The sequence below is a fragment of the Nicotiana attenuata genome, unplaced genomic scaffold (assembly GCF_001879085.1).
Source record: "Nicotiana attenuata strain UT unplaced genomic scaffold, NIATTr2, whole genome shotgun sequence".
Classification (NCBI taxonomy): domain Eukaryota; kingdom Viridiplantae; phylum Streptophyta; class Magnoliopsida; order Solanales; family Solanaceae; genus Nicotiana; species Nicotiana attenuata.
Window position 1 is genome coordinate 624,882 of NW_017670435.1, and position 10,705 is coordinate 635,586.

Genomic DNA, 10,705 nt, shown 5'->3' on the forward strand with positions numbered 1-10,705 from the left:
ACTTAATATTTCTTAACAATGGCAGGGTTTTGATGTGAAACTCATTGATGTCAATAGAACATGTAAGGTCACTAAGGTAATGCGGCTATTCCAATGGATTTGTCATTCTTTTTTAATGGAGCTTGAATAAACAATTTCACAAATTATGGCTGAAATGTGATACAGGGGGGACAAGTTGTCAAGTATACTGCTTTGTTGGCTTGTGGGAACTATCACGGAGTTGTTGCTTTCGCAAAAGCAAAAGGTCTAGCTATTCCCATTGCCCCGCAAAAGCTACCAGAGTCTGTTCATTATTTGAGCATTCCATTTAAAGGTTTGTTTTCATTTTGATCAATGCCTTGGACTGGATGATTGGTCTTTCAGCAACTCTGCTAAAACAAGGATTTTTTTTTTAAAATGAATTGTGCAGGCATATGAGAAATGCTTTCACAACCTACATTATGTCAAGCCGCATGATAGTTTTTAAGCATACAATTTCTACACAAACTGTAGACACTTATTCACTAATTTTGGCTCACTATTATTGTTTTGTGACTTGGTAAGTATATGTCTAATTTCAGAAAAGTTGAGTTTGTGCAAATACTTCGACGTCTAAGCATTAGGTTCTCTAGAGGAAGCACAAAATACAAGGGAGCGGCGATGCACAAATATGGATGATGGGAAGCTCAGTTTTTCTGCTTTCTCAATAAGAAGTAACTAACCGCTTATATCACCATACCTTAGGAATGTCATAATATCAGCGATATAACTGTTAAAAAGGTTTCTTGATATATTATCATATTATTATACATATTTTATAAAGAAGAAAGAATATCGTGTAATTGGATATATGTTGCTATTTATCTATCTAGGACTGATTGACAATGAGATGGAAGCTACAATGTCTAATGACTATAACTTGACTCTCCCGCTCCCTTTTCTGTTATGTCATTTTTGGACCAGGTCGTACGATAAGACTGCTATAAAGTGCAACAGAAGGGAGGCAATTACTAATTTTGAATTGACCACATATGAAGGGGAATTTAAGCGGTTTCATATGTTCAAAAGTTGTCGGGGTTCGATGATGATTTAGTGATCGACGCTTATAAGTTCCTTACGAGAAAAGAGCAAGACATTCCTCAAATTGGATGAGATATTAAGAACACTTTGGTTAATCAAACACTGTATTTTGTTTGAGAGTGTTAGATCGATAATGTGATAATATGTTTTAGTTCGTTGTTGTCGTTGTTCGTCGTCTAAATGATCTATCACCCCCTTTAGTTATTAAAGCTTAATGGCATTATTGTGCTATCATTTCCTCTTTCTTGAGAAAGTTTTGGTTCTTCAACAGTAAAAATTATCATCAGAGACTGCTGTAGTCTTTTGGATATTAATCAAAATGACATTACCATTTTTGTTTCAGGTCTACCATACAGTACAAGGAACTCCTCCTTAAGTCTTTTCCGTTTTACGTTGTGCACAAGCTGAGAAAATCTGCTTTCCTCAAGGATAACATTTGGCAAGCTTGGGACTATCAAGATACACGACTTTTCAGATTATCATTGACAAGATCAGAAACGATTTGCAGAATTATGTTTGAAATAATGCAGGGTCTTGCTTGAGATGAGAGAGCAGATCCTGTTGGAGTTCAAAATTGTAGATAGATTGATGAATACCTCTTTTCTCTTAATTTGTTCATCCTTTACTCCAACTCCATGCAAAGTCTCCTTTTATTGTCTTAAAAACAGTATGGATAGTTTGCAACAAGATGTGAATAAACAGAATCACAATGATATAACGGTGAACAAAATTAATATACAATATCAAAATTACACATAAAGCCTGTAACAACCCGACCGGTCGTTTCGCGTGCTAGCGCTCCGTTCAGCAATCGGAGGCCATGAACAGTTAATCTTATGAGGGGGAAACTACCCCATAGGTGAGTTAAATTGATTATGTACTCCTATTTGTGGGGGCTACGTACGCACGAGGTGACGAGAGTCCGTGCGTAGCTACTATTATGCTATTGTCCGGGTAGTCTATAACCCAAAAAGCATGTTATACTTGGATTAATGTGAACCCATTGATAGTGGAATTGTTTAAATCACCTTTAATTGGTAAAGGAATTTAAAAAGAGATTTAATATTAATTTTCCCTGAAATGTTAAAAAAAAGAGAAACTTGTCTATTTGGATGATTATCCTCGATAAACTCTTAATTTCCTACTTGAGCATGTATTTTTTGTGTGCCTGCGTCGCATGGATGATTCGCGAGCAGGATATGTGTTTATTTATGGAACGGGCCGAACGCCTCGGTGAGAATAGATGCATCTATGGTTCGTGCCGCTCGACCCTCGGCAGTGCACAATTTACATTTCTGTTGGAGCGGGCCGTCGACCTCGGCATGATTTGCGCGTGTTTATCTGTTACTTGAAAATTTTAAATGTGGAATTGGCCCTACGTGGCTAGATATAAACTGATAAGATAATAAAGAACAAACTTTAGAAGCCCTGGATTTATTGTTGAAGGTGTTTACCTATTTTTCTGGCTTCACAATCAGAACTTCTATACAAATCCATGATTTTCCTCACACTTATAGAACATTGCTAATTGACCTCTAGTGAGTGTCGGAGTTGGCCATCTCGTCTCTACCCCTTCGGGATTAGGCGAGATACTCACTGAGTACACGTTGATTACGTACTCATACTGCACTTCTGTGCATTTTTGTTGCACAGGTATATATACCTCTAGCAGCCTATTGGGCGTAGCAGCACGGACGACTCTGGGACTAGGTGAGCTGCATTGTTCGAGACGACCCGCAGCCAGAGTAGTTCCTTTCAGCATTTTATTATTTATTCCCCTGTCCACTGNTCCTTCTACAATTAATTGTGATATATGTTGTCACATTGAGTGGTTGTAGCCATTCTTATTGTTTCCTTGGTCCTATTTCAGATACTGAACAAGGACAAGTTCGAATTACTACAACTGGGAGTTGTCGAAGTCAAGGAAGGGGACAACGTAGAAGGGTACGTCGTGGCAGGATTTATTCCTATAATGATTCTGACTCCGAGCCTGAAGTCATCAGGAATGTCCCAAGGCCGATACAAAATAAGTTAAGAGATCGAAGGGCTGAACGAAGGGAAAGAGAAAAGAAATTTAGAGAGCTTAGGGCTTCACTAGCTAAACATATTGAAAATTATCAGTTTACCCGAGATGCACTAATTGATGATATTGACCAAATTAAACTATCTGATTGGGAAGCCTTAGCAATTTTAGTAGATTCACTTGGACAACCTTTAGGTAGTATTTTAACAGAAGTTAATCATGAGGTTTGGCCAAGTGAACCTTTTTGGGTTTATGTTCTTAAATTTGAAGCAGAGTGGGAGAACTGTCTGTACAACTATTTGTAATTTGTTTACTTAATGAAACTTTGTTATTTGTTTGCAAGATTATCTGTCATTTTACTCTTGATTTTTTTTTAAGAGTATTACATAAAGAACAAAAAGGAATAATAGTAACTTATTCCTTCAAATAATGCAACTTTAACGACATACCCAATGTGTTAAAAAGAGGATTAACATGAAGAGACAGATTACTTTATGCTCTTTACTTGATTATATATACTCCTCATGTAAAGTAATACTTTACAATCTGTTTTGCTTCTTTTCAAATCAAAAATTAACGAGGAATCTAGCTATATTTATGTAGTTACAAATATGAATTCATCCAAAGTATACTTGCAGTAGAGTATTACTTTATAAATGAAAATAAACTTCACTTATGTTCCTTTCGGTGAGTATCAAGTGTTGATAGTTATTTATATTGCTAGAATTCACTTTTGAACTAAATGAATTTTTATACTTAATTATCATTCAAGCTTTATCCTCTTTCAACTGCTATTACGATTATATTCATGATTGAATTAATAGGAAGTTAGTGTACCTTCTTCGTTGCTGCAATTTTATTGCCGTTAAAAGTTGAATTCTATTTGGTTGGACTGCTTGACAGGAAATATGTCATGGAGATTCTATTGTTGTTGCTCTATACCCTTTTATCGCTATGACAGAGAAATATTTCGGAATTCAATTAATAGGATTCGTGGATACTTCTCCATTTACTTTAATTCTAACTTACACGAAGTCAAAAATATAAATATGTCACCAAGTTTCGATGAAATTTTTTCCATCACTATTTCTTATTCATAATTTATTCTTCATGAAACATATATCATAATTTGAGTTAAATATTTAGAGGAATACATTTCCACAACTTTATTTGCCATTATGAGTCTCTTAGAAGTAGAATAGGATTTTTCTTATATTTAATTTGGAGGTTATACATTTTGACAAATTAAAGCTTAATTTAGTTCTTCATTCTTCACTTAGGATTTTTCTGATATTCTGTTTGGCAGTAGATGTTAATGATGAAGCAAATATTTTAGCAAGCCTTATATATGTATTTAATAATGTACAATTGTTATGTACAGTCTTTTATATGTTATGTTTTATCAAGGGGTAATATGGCACAAGTATTAACTTCCCAACATTCTATCTTACATTTTTGTGGACTAAAAAAAGTTCACAGCCATTCAGGCGTGTAATGATATTGAAACAATATGATTTTCTAAGTTGTGTGCTCAAAAAGGAATCAAATAATAGTGGGTACTACTAAACAAAGAACAAATCTCTCCATATCAATAACTTCCAAATAACATTAAATTATTTTGTATATTATCAATCATAAAATATTGGAATTTGTAAGTTATATAAGATAATGCATAACCTTCCAAAACTGCTCTTACGGGCAAAAATCTTAAGCTACTTTGCCTTTAAAAGATTAGTCTGTCATATACCTAAACCTTCATAACCATAATGCATAATTTAAATTCAAAAAAAAAAAAAAAATCAAGCAACTTAGCTACGCAAACATCAAACAGAGAAACAAAAAAAATAAAAATAAATTCGATGCAATCATGGAGGGTTTATCAATTCAAGCTGTAATTTGACCGATGAATACAAATAAATGGCATGTAAAAATCTTTTAGAAACAAGTGAAACAAATTCATTTATTTGTGTTTTGGTTTAATTCTTTTGAATACGGTCACTAAATTTTTACTTCAATATAGATCTTTTTCTATTATCGCTCTCCGTTCATTTTCTCATTGAATTAATCCGCGCATCGCGCGGGTACGTATACTAGTTGTATAGTAGTGCGTTCGAATCCATTGTAAATAGGGGTATTCATGGTTCGGTTTGGATCGGTTTTTCCTTAAAAAGAAACCAAACCAAGTAAGTCGGTTTATCAAATATTAGAATCAAACCAAACCAATTAAGTCGTTTTTTCTCGATTCGGTTTATGTCGGTTTTTTCGGTTATTTGTCGGTTTTTTCTTAAATATAAGACATACACTACCAAACACATATTCCAGCGATCATAATTTCAATGTAACACTATCAAATCAATTGTCCTTTGAGAAATCTATTATTTACCAAGATATATTGATGATAATTGAATCAAATATTGATGAATAATTTAAGGACTCAATTAAAATATATTATTTTTAACACGAAATGGATTCTTACACTAAACAAAAGAAAAAACTACCAATCAAACTATAATGTAAAGGTAAAGAACTATATTAAAAGTGCAAATTATTAACATTTACCCTAAACTTTTTGAAACTTTGTATAACAATATATATATATATAGGTGTAATAATAAATTTGAAATAGCTACTCCTATAGTCGGTTTGGTTCGATTTTTTTCTGATTAAAACCAAAACCAAACCAAATTTGATCAGTTTTTAAAATTCAAAACCAAAACCAAACCAAACTAAAAAGTATCGATTTTTTTGGTCAGTTTAGTTTGGTTTTCGGATTGGTTCGATTTTTCGGATTTTTATGAACACCCCTAATTGTAAGCAAGTGAGTCTTGAATTTCGAATATGAAAAGTAAATTTAAGTCAAGTTGGTGTTGTTGGAAAAGCTTGAAAACATTAACAGATCAACATTGTCATAAGTTTGAAGAAGTGGGTGCTAAATTTCGAATATGAAAATTGAATTTAAATCAACTGGGTATTTGAAAAACTTGGAAACATTGAAATCATCGTTGCTGCAAGCCTGAAGAAGTGGGTCTTGAATTTTGAATATAAAATTTGAGTTTAAATCAAGTGAGCGTTGTTGAAAGAGCTTACAAATATTATCAGGGATGAAGATTAGAAGCTCAAACTTCAGAAAAACTTATTCTCAAATTTGGCCTTGGTAAGCCAAGCTTACACCCCACGCTTAAACCATTGCTGGTCCTCGAGCAATCAAACTACACTTTTTTATAGACACGACCTTTTTAAACAATTCTCCTAACTCATCACACTAAGAGTATTTAAAATAGACTAAGCACAAAAGCATAACATCTTCACCTCAAAATTTGACTCACAAGTACCACACGTTATTCACAACTCACCCACTTACTCTAATATAGAGGTCACTGACATTACCTTTCCTTCATGAATTAAGTGCCCTCACACAACAAAAGAGAGTAGTTCCACACAATAAAATTTACGAACACTTAGGAACTCAAGATAGAAAGAATTCACTCACTCTCAGAAATAACATTCATATGCCACAAAAGATGCACCATAAGCTTGCCCGTAGTGTACTACTCCACTAATCGAGCCCATTCAATCTTGGATCAATTAGGACTTTATTTGGTTGTAATGTAGGCTACGGGACGGGTAGGATACATTTAGATATAAGAGTGACTACACCTCCCTAAGCACTTTAATACATACATTTTAACATTCAAACCCCATACTTATGTCAAACCAAAACTCCACCTTCACATCAATATATATTACCTCATACTTCTTTAAGCACAGTTACGTCAAGAGCCACCACTTACCAAATTTTTTTTTCCCACAACAATCCAACTATTTTGTTTTCAATTCAAGTGGCTCTTCCTTTTTCAAAGCAGTGCACCTTTCTCCTTATTTCATTAGTTCCACTCAAAAGCCAAACAAACCACCCCACACTTTAACTTTTACAAAGTTCATAAACAATTCAAGTGCTCATGAGAGGTTACAATGGTTCAAATAGATGGTTAATTCGAACAAATGGGTAAGGCTTGTAATGCGGTTGCCAAAGAAACAGGATTACAGGCTCAAAGGGGTTAACTACGATACATAATAATTAGGCGGGTAAAATATACATATCTGGCTCAACAAAGAAATGCCTATATCACTTCCTAGACTGAATAAAACTACTATTTCGCTTTGCAAACACACGGGGCAAGTTCTAGGCATCAAATGCAATGCACAGAATATCACAAAACCTTACACACACATGGCACATAACTCACTCAGGATTGGATTCATCAAGACACCCTAGTCAGAGCAGTTAAGCAAATTAAGATCATACAATTTAAGGTACTTATACAAGAGTCAAAAACTGAGCCTAAGCGTCACAGCCAAAGTACTCACTATTCTGAAAGCATAACAAAGTCAAGAGATATTGCTTCAATTCAAAACTCAACACAATGGCTCATATTCCTAAAAAAAAATTAACTACACCCGGTTCAAACAAAACCCTTGGAAAAGAACCGGGCACAAAGAAAAATCAAGGGGGAATTATTACACTACCTAACAAAAGAAAATCTTTTTTTTTAGACTTAAATCCCTCAAGAAAATTGTCTAATAGATCCATCGTCGTGAAAAGTCCAATCTTTTATTAAAAAAAAATTATTAAACTAACACAACTAAAATAGCATAGAAAGTCACCCAGACGATCTCCTCACCCCACACTTAAAATTTTGCATTGTCCCCAATGCACACCATAACTAATAAAAAGGGTAAAAGAGACTCCCTGGTAGGCCAAAGGCCGAAGCACTACAGCTCATGGGGTACTCAAACTTCTCCCCAGCTTGGTCCTTCGTGCGGGTACCTCACACTTAGTTTCAACCATTTGGTTTGCTGTTGCATTCTTCCAATACCTTTGCTTTCCATGCTCCTAGAAAATAAAAAAATTGACACTACAAGAATAATACAATTAAAAAAATAAAAATAAAAAAATAAATAAAAGAAAGCAATAAAGTTGGGTTGCCTCCCAACAAGCGCTTGATTTAACGTCGCGGCACGGCGTGAATCACTTTCTGCCTCCACTTTGAACTTATGAATCGGACCCCAAGTTTTGATTCTGCTCTATGATCATGCTCCTGGGGTGGTGGAACGAATCCGACTGGCCCAATAAAATAATATAGTGTTCTGCACTTCTTGGCCTTTATATGAGGTGTGTAATCCCGACTTTCTGGCAAGAAGAATTCCAGAATGTAAGCACTTTGTTCCTCATTCCTCGACTCCTCAAATGGCTCGGATGACTCTATTTCCATATCATCATCTAAACACAATGTGGAAAAATGCTTGGAGTGAGGACCCATGCGCTCAACTACATGAACATTGGGACTATCTACATTCTCAACACTAATGACAATAGAGTCAACTAAATATGTATCCTCAATATCCTTGGTTGACTCTAGTATCTCTTCTACAACATCGACATCCTCAAAATCTAGTGTGATTGATTGTTGGTGTTCTACTCTAGCCTCCTCCTCTAGCTCATCAATTTTTGTATCTAATTCACGCTCTTCTTGGATACTATTCACAATATTGGCTTGTTGAGCATTAAAAACATCAACCAGTTGACTCACGTGAACTTTCAAGTTGTGAATAGTTTCCTCCTGCCTTTCTATCCGCAATAGTAATTTAATCTGTTGTTCCAAAATGCACTTTAACATATCTTCGAGCTTCTTTAGGTCAGCTTCCCTAGGTTCTTTGTTCCTATTAACTTCACCAGAAAAAGAAGAACCATCAAAGTAAGGGGTTGGGGGAAGGTAAGAAATATAAGCACAACCGTGAAAGTGATCATCTTGACCACCACACATATCACACACATTCCACACATAAGATTGAGTTGGTGCACAAAACTCGCTCTCAGGAATATTTTGATAATTTTGCCCTGGGTGGTTTCTTTCACAATATGCATAAGGAGGATCAAAAGTAGAATTACCAACAACAAAATTCTCATAATTCCATGATGTCATGTTTCTCAAATAAACAAATAAAACTAAAATAAATCAAATAATAAAATAAAAGTTCAAACTTGAAACCTAGCAATATGTACACCTACAACTACACCGTTAGTTCCCCGGCAACGGCGCCAAAATTTGATCACGCCCAACTATGCCTTATAAAAAGGACAATGCGGTCGTTGCAAATATAATCCGGTTTACAAGTCCGAAGTCGAATCCCACAGAGAACTAAGGTTTAGCTACAACTGTTCACTATCACCAAGAAGACAAGCTTGAACAATTCCTAACTTATAGATATTAAGATTCTTGTGTTTAACTAATTAACTAACAAATTAAAATAGTAAATTAACAACTAACGATACTGAGGGTTAGAGAAAGATTAAGGAGGTCTAGAGTTATGATTTCCCCTATTGTCGGAATCCTTCCCGCTATGTCTTCTATAATTTCGCCTAAGTATTCTCTACCTATCATGAGCACTCTTATTGCCGTAAATCTCTCCCGAGTAATTACGACAATTTACTAGACGCACTCTCCCGAGCTACGCTAGCTGGCTTTTAATACAGCTCACTTCAGATCGCACCCAAGGCGTCGTTATCCCTAATCCCGCCTTTAAACCCTCGGTTATTGATCCCTCATATACTTTGGAAGTGGTGTTGTTTAACAATTACCTAAATATGCACTCTCTCCCGAGTTATGCATACTAAATTGGCACAGCTAATTGAGAGCTCTTCAATCAACCAGAATATAAACGTAGTTGAACAAATAGAGAAAAGCTATGGCTCAATTATATAAAAACATAACAAGAATTTATCCTACAAAAGGTTCTATCAAAACTCTAGATAACAAATTAGCTATTCATAATAGTATGTAAAACTACAATACTAAAAGTCATAACCAACAATGAAAAATAGGAAGAGGAAGGAAAAACTCGTAGAAGAATTCTCCGCCTTGCTCCCAATGTGTTCTTGCCTCCAAGGGTGTTGTCTAACCCTAAAGTAGTGTCTCTCCGCCTCCTTAGGTCTAATTTGTGTCCAAAATATGTCCCCCTCTTGTTCTTGGCCGGCCTCCTTTGTTTAATATAGGGTTTAGGACTTAAAATCCCATGTTTTGCACTTTAGTCCCTGAAATTTTCGCTTCCTGCCGCGGTTTTGCCGCGGTCGCGGTGGAACCGCGGCCAAACATGCCCTCTGATTCTTCAGTTGTCCGCGACCATCTTCTACCGCGGTTCTGCCGCGTTCGCGTGGAACCGCGGTTTTTCACCCTGTTCCGTTTGGAATTTGGAAAAACGTAAAACATGAAAGTTGTAGCCCTTTGAGTTAGCTTTCCAACCATATATTGTGGAGCCCAAATGGAGTTCTGAGCAAAAAGTTATATCTATTTTACTAGACAGTGCACAATATGCCTCCTCAAGTCTTCGTTCGTACTTAATTATCAAATTTGACCCCCGAACACGATCCCGGCTTAATTCCTTGAGCTTTTACTCAGACTTCAAAGCTTCAAATCACTTAAATTCATTCCATAACATCTATATAGCTCGGAATCACACCTACAAGGCATAAAACACACAATTAGTGCAAAACACTAGCGATTAAAGCGCAAACTCAATTAAAGTACAGTAAATTCGAGTGTAATAAGCGACTAAAATATACAA